Source organism: Camelus dromedarius, chromosome 10 (genome assembly GCF_036321535.1).
Source record: "Camelus dromedarius isolate mCamDro1 chromosome 10, mCamDro1.pat, whole genome shotgun sequence".
NCBI lineage: Eukaryota > Metazoa > Chordata > Mammalia > Artiodactyla > Camelidae > Camelus > Camelus dromedarius.
The window spans coordinates 5956572-5971393 of record NC_087445.1 but is presented as its reverse complement, the minus strand read 5'-3'; the positions used below and the strand labels follow the sequence as shown (position 1 = coordinate 5971393).

General features: G+C 41.5%; 1 protein-coding gene; it reads left to right on the top strand.

The window, feature by feature from the left end:
- The window catches only part of RMI1 (RecQ mediated genome instability 1), a 345682-nt gene that overhangs the window by 154664 nt on the left and 176196 nt on the right, over positions 1-14822 (top strand).

The following is a 14822-nucleotide window of genomic DNA, read 5'->3' as shown; positions in this document are numbered from 1 at the left end:
TCCACCCAAACACTGAATGACATCTTATGCTGAAATGACACCCAGAAGATTCTCTGCTGTAACCAGTGAGTCCTTTCTCTCAGGCAGGTTAGCAATACTGAATGACACCTTCTGAATATTCAAATGAAGGGATGATGGAATAGCTTCTCTAATCCTTTTTTGATGGTAACTATAGCACGAGGAAAAACAAAACCCAAAATGAGGTGAAGAGGAATCAGAGGGTCACATCTCAGAAAAACTGGGGGGAAAATTTACTCTTAAAATGAAGCCAAATGCCTTTAAAAAATACTCTTGCAATAAATTAACCTTAAAAAAAAGAGGGAAAAGAGAAAGAAGAATACCATATGATATCACTTATATATGGAATCTAAAAAAAAGACGCAAATGAACTTGTTTACAAAACAGAAACAGACTGACAGGCATAGAAAACAAACTTATGGTTACCAGTGGGGAAAGGGGGTGGTGAGGGATAAGTGGGGAGTTCGAGATTTGCAGATACTATTATATATAAAGTAGATAAAGCACAAATTTCTATTGTATAGCATGGGGAACTGCATTCAATATCTTGTAGTAACCTATAATGAAAAAGAATATGAAAAGGAATACATGTATGTATATGTATGACTGAAACATTATGCTGTGCACCAGAAATTGACACAACACTGTAACTGTCTAGATGTCAATAAAAAATAGAGAAAGAAAGAAAAAAACAGGGAAGAGGTGGCTCACAGCACAGCGACTTCAGCCATGACTTGCAGGTTCACATCCGCCCTGCGGGAGGGAGGTGGAAAGGCCCAGCGAACACTCCATTCCTTAGTGTAATCAGTTAAGTTCAAATCAGATCATCTGGCCTGTCTAGCTGAGTCCCAGGACCTAGAGGGACCGAGGTGGCTAGTCTGCTTCCAAATGCATGGTACATGGCCATTATGTGCAGATTATGATTTAGGGCAAGACTGTTTTTTCTTACAGAGAAGCTCTGCTTGTGAAAGGCTCTTGGCTTGTGTGCGTGGCTGACTTACTCAGACTCCAGATGTGCAGTTTAAATTAGTTAGTGAAAAAGACCTAAACGCACAAAAGTAAACCTGTGGAGGGAGAAGACTAATGTTTACCTCTTGTAAGTTTGTTCAGCATCATTCTCTGTCTTGATCACACTGACACTCAGGAGTGTCTGTCTCGGCACGGTGATACACTTAACACTGTCCAACTGCGTCTCACCACGGTGCCAAAATGTTACGATGTCAAACGTATTAGCTCGAATCATACGATTTTTGTAGGTCAAATATGGCCAAATGGCAGCAATTTCATATAATTCAATCTAATAATTGGCCCTTTCCCTTAGAGGAGCTAAGGCATGAGTTGGGAGACAGAAGAGTAAACTTATCAAAAGATGCAAAATAATCGAGAACTGGAATTAAGAAGCCTTTGTTTTGAAATCAATAACACCCACATTAGTAACACCTTAAAGTTTTTCCTGACTGCCTCTGTGAAGGTGAATCTTTTCTACTAGATGAATCGTCTGGTCAAATTTGTAAGCCACAAAGGAGATCAACCCAATGACTGTATGCAACTCAGTTTTACCCCTAGATATTCTTATCTGCCTTCACCACCCACCTTATTCCCAAAAGCTCACTCTGGAGGTTTTCCACATACACGTCCACCCTCGCACAACCAGGATTTATGCCCATGGTAGATATTTGGCAGGACACGGTGAAGCTCTGAAGGCAGGTCCCAAAGAAGAGCTAATGTTTGAGCTGCTGCAGTATCTCTGGCACGAATATGAAGCTTCCCAAAGTGACTGCTCACTCAGACGTGTAAGCGTTGATGGTGTTTCTTATAAAATCAGACCCATTACTTGCTAGTCACACCTTCTGAGACAGGCTCACCATCTCCAGAGTCCCAGGAGAGGCATTTTGCTCCTTCTGCCTGAATTTTATTTAATCTCATATTCCAGTGGAGTGGCGGATTCTTTTTCAAATTCTAGAGAGACTCAACCCTGGATCATCTGTTAGGGTTTTAAAATTTTGGTGGGGGGAGTGGGTAGGGTAGTGGTAGAGCTTAGCATGTACAAGATCCTGGTTCAATCCCTAGTACCTCCATTAAAAATAAATAAATAAATAAACCTACCCCCCACCCATCCTTAAAAAAAAAAAAAAAGGGTCATAGTGCCAATGTATGCATAGCCCTAAATTTGATAACTTAATGGAACAAGAAAAAGTCCCATTAAAAAATAAATAAATAAATAAATAAAATAAAAATCGTGGTGGGGGGTGTTTAAGACCATAGAAATCACGATGCTTCTCAGTTTTTGTCCTAGCCACTACTGAATTTCTATTACAGACCCAGTGAAACTGCTGGAATCACACAGCATGATACTGGGCTGGTAATTTCTCTTTTTGCAAGTGATTTTTCTATCTGCAGGGTAAAGGACCATCATGACTTCCCTGACACAGTTAAATGAAAGATCAAAATTAGTCCAAACTATCCTGAAAATCAGATGACAGAAGTTCAGGTCTCAGTCCTGAACCTACTTTCTGTGTTATCTTAGGCAAGTTAATTAACTTCTGGCAACACTACTTTCTTCCTTGGGAAAGAAAGGATGTTAAAGTAAATAATCTCCCAGTTACCCTCCAACTCTAAAACAATACAAGTCTATGTACAACCTTGGCTTTTTAAGATACTCCATAATCCTTAAACATTCACTTTCGTAGAGAGTAAAAAAGAAGATAGCTCAGAAACAGGTAGGTTAGTAGGAAAATCCAGGTTTTAAAATGTTTATGGTAACTGAGTCAAATAGAAATAATTTAATTTTTAAAAAAGATATTTTCATCTGTATAAGAAATTATTGTATAAGAGGGCTCTGGAGATTCTGAAGGGTGGCTCCCAATGTTACTGAGTCCAAACTCATTCTGCTTGCTGCACTACAGGCCAATAAATCAGGAGACAAGGTGTTGGGGCAAGGAATAGCGACTTTATTCAGAAAGCCGGCAGACTGAGAGGATGGCAGACTAATGGCTTTGAGGACCATCCTCCTCCAGTCAGAATACAGGCTCCTTTTATACAAAAAAGGGGAGAGGGTGTGGTTGGTTGTTGCAAACTTCTTGCTGTAGGAATTCTTTGTTCCTGCAGCTGTCCACCTGGGCCAGCTCCTGGTGCTCCTGCAAAACCTCCAACAAAACAAAGGTTATTCTCTGTTCTGCAACTTGTTATCTTTATGTGAGTGCAGAGCTAGCCAGACTAAGCCTAGGAAACAGGGCACAGGGTTAAAGCCAAAGGAACAGATCCAATATGGAGTCAGATTTGTTCTTTTCTATTACACAACACCTAAAGTTTCTCAATTCTTTTATACATTTGAAAATTGGGATTCATGTAAACAGAAGTAGTCATATGTGTTGGAATAAGTTCATGGTCTCCTTAAGTCTCCTTTTAGTAGGTGAAGCTTAATGAGGTGCCCGTCTGGAATAAGAGCCGAGCATTTAGGCAGAAGAATGGCATTTGCAGAATATTTGGCACGAACTTAGGTTTAGGGCTGACGTTAACTGGAATATTTCAGTTTGTCATCTTGGGTGTCGGACACCAATCAGCGCTCTGGCCTGATTTGCTCCAGCATGAAGTTTGGACTCAAGCGTCCTTGCTGGTGACATCCTGCCACCTTGTGGCCAGCTGTGGACTTCAACATTGTGCAGTGTGCCTTGTCCCCTAAGTGTGCCGAGGCAGAGAAGCTTTCCAGCTTTCCAGCTTTCGGGGATTCCAAGCACAATTCTGTGGGCTCTGTTCATTGTCTACAGGCACTTCTATCCGTCATCAAATGTTTGTGTTGCATTCCCGCAGTAAAGGAGAGTCAGTAATCCTTTCATTCCATAAGCTCACATAGCTGATGGGATGGCAGAAATAAAGAGAGGTTTAAGTGGTGTAAATGTTGATCTGATCTTGGTTCTGCTCCTAAATTCTTGCTTCAGGTAAGCTCCAGATCTGCAGTTGAGAGGCCATGTTCTTCCTGGTTCTGCAGATTAAACTGTTCATCCTTGGGAAGACCAACTCACCCCTCCATCCTTACCTAACCGTTACAAGGCTTTACCAGGGTTACCGCATGTCTGTTACCACATACCACGGCACTCGTCTGTGGTAAGTACTATTTTTATCCTCATTTTATAGATTTACTGAGATTCGGAGGCATTAAGTAACTTGTCCAAGGTCGCTCATACAAACCTCAGTTACAGGAATCCCCACTGTGAACCCCTCTGCCTTATGTCTGTGAAATGAAGTAAAAACATCTCCTTTACCGCACACAAAGCAGATGTAAGACCAAAGGAGATGATAATGCAAATGAAGCATTTTTTTAAATGGGAAAGATCTACCCAGATGTTGGTCGGCATTTCAAAAATTAGTCGTTATTACTATTATTATGCATGATGTTGAGATTGTTGCTAATGGCAGCCCAAAATTGTCAATTTCCTAAATGGAAGAGAAGAATGACTTCTTGAAGAGAAATATCCAGACTGATTAAAAAGTTATTTTCAGTTGCTATGAATGGTGTTCTGTCATCCCCTCCCTCTCCTGTTTGCTGCACAGTTTCAAATGAAGGTGATCCTAATTAGAGATTTCATGTGTGAGAAATGAGTTTGCTTGTGAATTCAATATATAATAATGGAAAGCTGGCTATAGACCACTGGGGGCTAACAACTAGACCTGTGTGATAAAGTGTTGAGATTTGTGCCTGTAGCTGCCTGGATGAATTGGACAGTAAATTTGAATTAAAGGGGGACAAACAGATGTTCCACTGTCCTCTCTGAGGGATAAATAGGAATTCTGTGTTCTGTTTCTGTGGGACTTGAGTTACTTGGAATGACTGCGGATATACACTCACCTCTCTGTTTTACCAATTTAAGTGCAGTATTTGCATCATGAAATCTAGTGATGCTCAGGGTGAAAACCACCAAACAAAAGACAGCATATCATTCGATTCTCAAATCCAGCACTGGGTGATAGGATAAGAAAGCGTACCTTAACGAAATCTAGTGATAAACTATAAAGGTACCACATTGGACGTGAAGTACATGACCATCTAATTTAGACTAGTGCATATGTAACACTCACTTCCCACACACTGCTGTCACAAGTCATTCCTTCGACAGGATAAAGCCAGAAGGAAACCTGGTTAGACCTGCAGGTCTTTGGAGGGCAAGATCCTGCTTGAAATGGTGTAGTATCAATGGAGCAGGCATGAGACTCCATCAGTAAGCATCTCACTAGAAATTTTGAAAGTGTATCCCTCTGGCTTTGTGGGTGCCTGCCCTGTTGCTCCTAGCAAAAAGTATGTTGTGTTGGAAACCATTTTGGTTTCTTTTATGAGTTATAAATTGCTGACATTCGCCACTTTGTATTCACAGTTGGGACACATGACCCATAGGTTAAATATTTACATTTTTGATCCCTGTGGGTTTTTTTTTTTTTTTTTTTTTTAGTAAATGAGTGGTTTGAAATAATCTATAAAATTAAAATAACCTGAAGGGCGTATTAAGGAGAAAATAAGTCATAAAAAGAAAGGTTGGGTGTGTGGAAGGGCGGATATATTAATTCTGCCCATTTCTCATTGATGGGGGTAATGCTGGTGGTAGACAACTTGGATATGGGTCGAGCGTATAAGAAGTTGGCTTTTAAACCACCTTCTTACCCTCCCACCTGTTATTTCTCTGAGTCCTACCTAGCTAGTGTTTGTGAGGGATGGGAAAGAGAGCGTTCAATTCAGCATACTACGTAGATTGGTAGACAGGGCAATTTCAAATCATCTGCACTTGGATTCTCCTGCCCTGTATTGAAGAACATCACAAAACAGTCGTTTCTACTGTAAGGAAATTGTGGAATTGTTATTATACCATAAGATGGATGTACTCTTTATGGAGATTCTCAGGAAAAATTAATTTGCTCTTAGCATCAGGAACAGTTGTGTTTCTCCTGAGCAAATAAAAAAATAAACCTTAGGACACTGAGAATTGTGTCCTTAAAAGTCTTACTGTCACACTGACCACTAGAAAGCTGGAAGCTAAATTTGCAGCTTATTCATAGCAACTATACAAGCATGTGGTATATATTTGTGTGCTGAGTTTATTTCTGGCTTTATTGTGTGTTTCTATCTTTTTTTCTCATTTACATTAGTAGTAAGAATTAGGTTTGGCTGTGTGGAATCAAAAACCCCAAATACTAGTGGCTTAAACAAGATAGAAATTTCATTTTTTTTTTGGGGGGTAAAATTCTGGGTAGGTAGTCCAAATTTGGAATGGCACCTCCATGATCATTGGGTACCCAAACTTCCAGTGCGTTGCTCTGCCATCCTCAACACACAGCTTCCAGCTCACAGTCCAGGATGGCTGCTCTCGCCATCAAGTCTGCAGCCAGTCAGCAGGAAGGGACACAACCAATGCTCCCTTCTAAGGATACTTCCTAGAAATTGCACACACAGCTTCCATTTACATCCCACTGACCAGACCTTAGACGTATGGGTACACCTAGCTGTAAGGACAGCTGGGGAGCGGGGTAGCCATGTATCTTAGCTAAAAATGAGGAATCTTAATGCTGTAGAGGAAGGGGAGATGGGCTGTTGGGAAGCAAGTAGAAGGCTGTGGCAATTTAGATTATTCGATGCATCTTTGTGAACTATTTTAAATTCTATTCACACTGGGACAGGGGTGCTTATAAGTAATGAAGGAGTAAGTTTACATTCCTTAGAAGAAGGGTGGATCTCGTTACTTCTTCTGTTTAACAGGAGTCAGAATCTCAGAACGGGCTCCTCGATGCCACGGGGTTCTGAAACAGTTTCTGTAACCCCACTTTGGGATGTTCAGATCGCTAAGGGTCTGCAAAGGTAGGACTGTTGCGCATGAGCTATTGTGGTTAATCTCTGAAAGCCCCTTGAGCAATATACATTTACCACTCAGAGATGGTTGTAGAAGTCTTTGATAAAAAGAGGAAAATCATTATTATTCAACATAATTATGCATTGGTATCCACAGAGGCTGGTTCCAGGACCCCCAGCCAATGCCCAGAACTGCGGATGCTCGAGGCCCTTATGTAAATGGAACAGTGCTGCCGTACCCATGGGTTCCGCACCCTCAGTCAGCCGCCCGCGACCAGGATCGGCTGAGTCTGGGGATGCGGGATCTGAGCATACGGAGGGCGGAGTGCACATGCGGTTTTTTGGTAGACAAATATCTTGTGAAGAGTTCGGCTCTTGGGGTGTCCTGGTATTGTAAGAACATGACCAAAAGGATGTGGAATAGTGAAGTGTTTTGGAACTGGTGGCTGGAATGGCTGTTTTGTCATGAGACTTTAAAGTCATGGCCACACTAGAGCAGTGGTTTCCAGACTTCAGTGTGTCCAGGACTTTAGGGCCATCGTTAAAACTGCTGCTACCTGACGCCCACCTTCAGAGATGCTGATTTGTTAGCTTGGGGGCAGAATTTGACAGGTACTGGACTAAAGGATGTTGATTGCCCAACGTTAAAGATTTCTAAATGGAGTTAATTAAACTTTCCTTTGAAATAGAGCATGAACAAGTCATTGGAAAACACAGACTATGCTTTAGATACTTTATTTCCCCAAGTTTCTGAGGGGGCCAGCATTTCTCCTCCCCAGGACAATCTCTTCTGTGAAGCATGACTCTCAGACCAGTTGAGCACAGTTGAATTCCTGCCTAAACGTTAATGACTTGATGAGGGCTTTTAGCACTCTCTCGCAGCTCTGGGCACCCGACATGCCAGGCGCCAGTGAGCATGGAGAAGGCATCCTTAGGTTCCTCCTCACCATGGAAACCAGTGCACACTGATCTGTGTCCGTCAGTTTTCAGGCTGGTGACTGGTCACCTGTGTCGTAGCAACAGGAGAAGGCTGCAGTTGATCTCGGCATTTCACATGCTCTGGAAACAGGGTTTCAATCCCAGGCCCTGGCTTCTTCCTCTGTGTAGATTCCTGGTGAGCTGTTGTTTGGACTCTGGGAGTTGAGGGGGCCTGAGAGCAACAGAGTGGGAGAGAAATTCTGGACCATGAACAATATTGGTGGCTGATGTATGCAAACTGGAGGTGTTAGCTGAACCAGTAAAAAAAAAAAAAAAAAGGTATGAATTTTAGGGGAGGGGAGGGAATCCTATTCATTTTTTAAATCGAAATACAGTTGGTTTACAATGCTGCGTTAACTTCTGGTGTGCAGCACAGCGACTCAGCCACACACACACATGCGTATAGATTCCCTTTCATACTCCTTTACATTACAGGCTACCACCGGGTGTTGAATATAGCTCCCTGTGCTATACAGTAGGACCCTGCTGTTCACCTATTTTACATACAGTAGTTAGTATCTGCAAATCCTGAACTCCTAGTTTATCCCTCCATCCCCCCTCTCCCCTCTGGTAACCACAAGTTTGCTCGCTATGTCTGTGAGCATATATGGATTTGCAAAACTCCAAAAGTTATAAAGTACCGCACTGTGTTTGGCTGGTAAGAGTATAAATCAGTCAAATAGCTACGGAAGGCAATTTGTCAATATCTTTCCAAATTACAAATGTACATGACCTAAGTTTCAGCAATTCCCTTTCTAGAAATTTCTCCTACAAGTATACTCTCACATACGTGAAGTGACATATGTAGAGGCTATTTACTGCAGTGTTTTGGGAGTGCAAAATATGGACTATAACATAAATAGAAAATGGCTAAATAAATTATAGTAAATCCATATGATATGTGCAAAAGAATGAAGCTTTTATGTAGTGCTCTAGAAAGAGTCCTAAAGTGTATCATTAAGTGAACAAGAGTGAGCAGCAGAACAAATGTATGGTATGCTGCCATTTGTCAGCCACGAGTACAGGAAGTTGACTCCCTCGCCTGCAAAGGAGAACTAACGGCTGCTCTCCTGGGCAACCCGAGGAGACAGGACACACAATTCTGGATCCTACTTTTGCTGCTGCAGTTGCTAGCCCTCCCCTAACTGGGTGAACAGACCCAGACCCTCAAGGACCTGTGCAGTGCTCACCAGTCCCCTGCCGTCCGCATGCCCGGTATCCAGTGGTACTGGCAGGAACCATACTTTTTGATTCGCAGTGGACTAGGACTTCTTTCCTCTTGGACTGGGTCTATGCGGGGTTGGGAGTTAGCATTCAAACTTACTTCTGTTTCATTCATACCCGATGAATCTGGGTTGGCGGTATAAAAGCCCACAGTAGAAATAGAGAAATCACTTTCAGTTTCTGGTGTGCAACTAGAAAATTCGTCTTTTATCAGATGATGATAACCTTGTGTGCCATCTACCCAGGGTTTTTACAAAGCAGATATCAGTGGTTAGTGTATAAAAATCCCACGCAAGCCCGGGCTCGCTGTCATGTTTCAGTTACCTTCTTGACTGCCAGCAGAATTAGCAGGTAGATTGGCTTTGTAGGAAGCCAGTAGGAAGTACGTTGTCCATTCAAACTTTGACCATTTGGCTTCGCCTTGAGGTTAGCATAACACAGGAAACATTAGGTTGGGAGATAAAAACCTCTATATGTCTCTAGCGTTTTTGTATGTCTTACAAGGAAGTAATCATGAATTCGTGCAAAGATCTGACTACCAGAATGCGTATAGTAGATGTGTTGATAATCATGAAAAATGGGAGGCATCCATAATAGCCAACCACAAGGAGTTGGTTAAATTCTGGTACAGTGATACAGCCAAGAGCACAGCGGACATTTAAAAATGATAATGTAGAAGGATATTTAACAACATGCAGAAATGTTCATGATATACTAAGAGGGAAAAGCTGGCCTCAAAATAAATCACAGCACTGATCTTGTTTTAAAATTATTATACGTACAGCAACAACAAAAAACACACCCTGAGTGACTATACACCACAGATTATTAGCACTTGTCATATTTTGTGATGGGATGTGGATAAAGTTTTAATTTTCTTCTTAAGATTATGAATATTTTTCTACAAAAATACGCTTGATTACTTTTGCAAGAAAGCATCTTAAAAAAGCTATTATGAGAAGGGCGTCAGATGGAAACATCGCTGAGCACCTCTCCCTACACAGTTGCAGCAGGCCAATGTTGGGAGCCCCCTCTGGAGCCCCACGTCTCGGCCTCAGCCTCTCAGGCCCACCCCCCCGGCCCTGGGTCTGGCCCGCTCCTGGGCAGACTCTCCAAGTCTCTGCCTTGTTCCTCAGTATTGATGTCTGGACAGTGTCTGTCCCACCTACCTGACCAGAAGCCCTTGTGATGATTAGGTCATCTAGAAGACCACCACCCCCGCCAGTTTTAGATGGAATTTTGATTGAATTCTTTCTGAATACTTCAGTAGTTTTTAAGAAAAAACTTTCTTGAGCATCCAGCTGCAGCCTCCAGTGAGCACCTGGCCCTTGTTTGAGAACGCCGGAGTCTGTTGCCATGGAAACAACACTCAAGTCAGACTGCTACAGAAAGACCTCTCCTGAGCCCCCAGGAACATATTGTTTCCTTCAGTTTGGTTCCTTTTGGTTTAAGTAGGCATGGAAACCCTCACTTTCTGGGGAGCCTGTTTTCCTTGGCCAGATGTTGATGAATGGATGGTCAAAGAGGTCAAATAAATTTTCAGCTGTTTGAGATGTCTGTCACAGAAAGGGCAGGTTGAATTTTGATGGGTGAGTTCTAATGAGAATTAGAGTCTTTGTTTTGCACAAGTGCTTTTAAGAATGGCCAGCCTTTCCCATAAGTGGGATTAAGTTGCTCATGGCTTCTAAGTCACAAAGTTTTAGCTGATGCGTGCTTCCCTACCGTGCAAGCTGCTGCAGCCAAAATCTGTTACGGTGTGATCAGAGCTCACCTTGAATATGCATCAGGCTTTCCTGCAATGCTTTCAAACTAAGTGTTTTTCTTCATTTCTTATATATTTTAAATTCACGTTCTTGCGCTACAGTTCTATGATGTCGAACGTTAATGTAACTCTTTTATTAGAGACTTAGAAAGGGGAAGTGATTTTTCTCAGAATGCAGTACCGTGAAAAAAGCCATCATACAGTGTGTAGGAACAGGCTAATCACCATTCTATTCAACCAAGAGTGACCTCACGGTGCTCCAGCCTCTCTGTTATCCCCTCCTGAGGCCCAGTCATCACTGGCCTTCCAGTTTGTGGCCTGGAGCCAACAATCTTGAAAATCCCTGCGAAGAACAACATATAAGTAAAAAGATTCAGCAAGATTATGGGGAAGAGAAAGTGCAAACCCCCGTGTGGGTAAACCATGCCTCCTTCACATTCCAATTTATATTTCCGAAGCTTAAAATATTCTGAAACCCCTAAAGAATGCGTGGAAAGTAGAAATTTCTCTTAAAAACAAGTATTCTACAAAAACTAAGAAACTTTCACATGTCAATCAAGAGTAGAAGGGATACATAAGTGGTGGTGTGGTTGTACAATGGAATAATGGCAATGAGAACAGAATGAGCTACTGGATAAAACTGAAATTCATCATGCTGAAGGGAGAAAGCAAGAGACAAAGAGCATGTGCTGTGTGAAGTTCTAGCTGATTCATTTATCAGAACTAATCTCTGGGGGAAAGAAAAGTCAATGGAGCTTCCCTGGGAGTGTGGGAGCGTGGGGGTGAGCATGACTGGGGAGGGGTGCCAGGGAGCTTTCTGAAATGATGCAATTGTGCTCCATCTGGACTGGGCTGATAGTCACATGGGTCACATGCATTTGTCAAAACTCAACAAAATTTACACTTAAAACCTGTGCATTTGTTGTATATAAATTATACCTCAATGAATAAAAGTGTATTGGATAGCCTTTCTCAGCAAGGCATATTTCTAAGTGCTTTACATGATTTAACTTACTTAATTCTCACAAAAATATAAGGGAGGAGATGTTCATTTGCATTTTACTGATGGGGAAACTGAGGCACAGAGCAATTACATAGACACCTAAGGTAATGGAGCTAGTGTCGGGGCCAGGATTCGAACACTGACAGTTCAGGTCCAGAGATGGACTCTTAGCAGTTGAATCGTATTTCATATGTGCCAGCAGTGACAACCAGCTTGTCGTTTCCCCTTTCCTCTAAGAGCTTTTCCAAATGTGATAGCAGAACAATTGCTCATATAAGCAGGAAGAATTATCCAATGAAGTAGGTACTCTTCAGTCAAGGAACTTAGACCAGGGAGTGTTGCCCCCAACTCTCCTTTCAGCCATAGCAATGTATAGATTTGGTGGCTTTCAGTGACTTGACGGTAGTGGGAGTGGAAGGAGATGAAGCGTTTCTGAGTGCCCTAGGATTCTACAGTCCTCTGATTTTATGAATATGACTGAAAGCATGCCCAGTACGTGGAAGATATGGGGCTGATTCTACATGTAAACACAACTTAATGAGACATCAGATTTTCTCCTGATCTCGGTTATCTCAAGCTAAAGCAGTTGGCTGTCAGGTGCCAGGGGACTCAGTTTCAAGACTGTCACTTGTGTGCCTTTCCCTGTTCCATGTCTATGGGCAGTATCCCTTCTATCAGTTGGTATCTTTCCATTTTGCAAAAGGCATGGTGAGTAAGAGGAGCTGGCTTGGCACAGATCCATTGTTTACTTTCTAGAGTCACTTGAAATAAAAATGCAAATAGTCCACCAATGACCAGCGTAGAAAGTACTCCTCCTGCATCCCGGGGCGGTCCCATTGCCTTTGTAACATAAAGGAAAACAGAATCATCATTGTAAGCTTGTGTTGTCTTTAGATCCAGAAAAAGGATGGGTAAGTGTACACTTTTCTACCTACTTTAGCTTAAAACAAAGTTGTTTTTTTATTAAGTAACAGGTTGTAAAAAGGTAGCTTTCTTAAGACCATATGGTTCATTGGCACCATATGGTGCACCTGTACCATGCATTTCTTCCTTAAGTCCTGTGCTCCTGCCTGTTTAAAATGTGAATGGTCACCTCCGCTTCCCCTGCTCCGGTACACTCAGGGTAGTTTAATCCTTCCTTGCACACTGTGTCCTTCAATATCTCCTTTATAAACATGCCTGATTTTGGAACTGTTCTGTAATTGGACATCAGCCTCACTGGGCAGGTGCACGTCTTAAGCTCTTCACAGTGGCTTACCAGCCTAATTGAACTACAGAAATATAAAAGCAATGAGGTGGGAGTATTTGCAAAATGAATGCATGTTGATAATCTGTGTATTTACAGAGACCTTCTCACGCAGACCTAACTGCTTGGTTATGCTGCTTTTACCAATGGAAAGAAAAATCAAAGAAAATTTTCCATATTCCATGATTCCAATCTATTCTTGGCTGAGACCCTAAGGCTTCTGCAGGATCAGAGAACTTGTTTTCATAACCATAGCTTTTGGATTGAAGTGAGAAATGCCATTTCTTCCCCCCTCTCCCTTTTTGCAAACCAATGGAAAAGAACAAGGAGACCAAAAAGCAGGAAGGCAAACTTCCATCTTTACTGAAATTAGGAAACATTCATACCTGGACCCGTAATACTGTCTTTGAAAAAGGGCTTTCAGATACGTGTAAACTGCGCCAGTGTGAAGACAGACTCGGAGAGGAGGCTAGGGACTTCAGATTTCGTGGGCAAACTAGAGAGACTGCAGACTTCTTTGAAGTAGATTTCACAGCCTTGGCTTGAAACGAGGTAAGGGCGCATAGTCTGATAGCAGCAGTGACCTCAGGCGACAACTGAGCGAACACCTAGAAGACACCCCGACACTCCGTCTTCGCCATCACCGAAGACCATGGGAGGTGTGGAGGACAAACTATAAGGAACGAAGAGCCCTCCAGCTTCTACGTCCACCAAAGAAGAGCGAAGACATCACCATCCCCAAATAACCTCCACCGACTGGTTTCACTGGGAAGAGGGAAACTTCCAACCAGCCCAGAGCCACTCACAACATTCACGGGGGGCTGGTGAGTTTTCTGAAGGCAACAAGCCTCAAGTGCTCACCAGCTCATTCGCCTGATCCTTACCCTTACTGCCCTGTCTTCTAATATGGTTCAGAAACAACACCGCCCTCCTCAGTTCAAGGACAGACGACATTCAAAAGGAAATCACGGGGCTTAGGTGAACATGTAGTATTTAAAAAGAAATATCACACATACACCCAGACATAGATGAATAAAACACATGTGAAAAATTATACTGCAAAGCGGATGAAAATTAAGACAACGTATTTCTCCAAGAAGTAATCTGGTAACATACATTAATACCAGATATATACACACACTTCAATTCACCTAGGAAATCATCCTGTAGAATTTCACTGTCCATTATATTAGTCACAGATATTTGATACATGGAACTATTTCATGTATGGAACTGAGAAACTAAAATTTTAATTTGAAAACATACTCATTTCAGTTATTGGAAACTTTTATTTATTTATTTATTTATTTATTTATTTATTTATTTATTTATTTTTTTATTGGAAACTTTTAGATGTTATTTGGAACAACTTGGGGATTTAAATTTACTTTTCAACTGTAAATTTTATGAGATCTAATTACAGATCAAGTATTGCCAATGAAAATTTAGTGTCTCATGATATGCTCTAAGTATAAAATATACACTAGATTTTTTAAAGACTTAATTCAATAAAAAAGAATGTAAAATATGTCATTGAAGTAATATATTACTAATATAATAATATATTGTTAAAATTGATTTTACCAGTTTCTTTTACCTTTTCAATGTGGCTACTAAAAAATGTTAAATTACATGCAGCTTGCATTATATTTTGATCAAACGGCCTGCACTATGCCATAGGCTTTTAAGAAGGCTCACATCAGAACATAGAGAACAGAAGAAAAAAACATGTAAATCATTTCTCTAAGATCAAGACTAA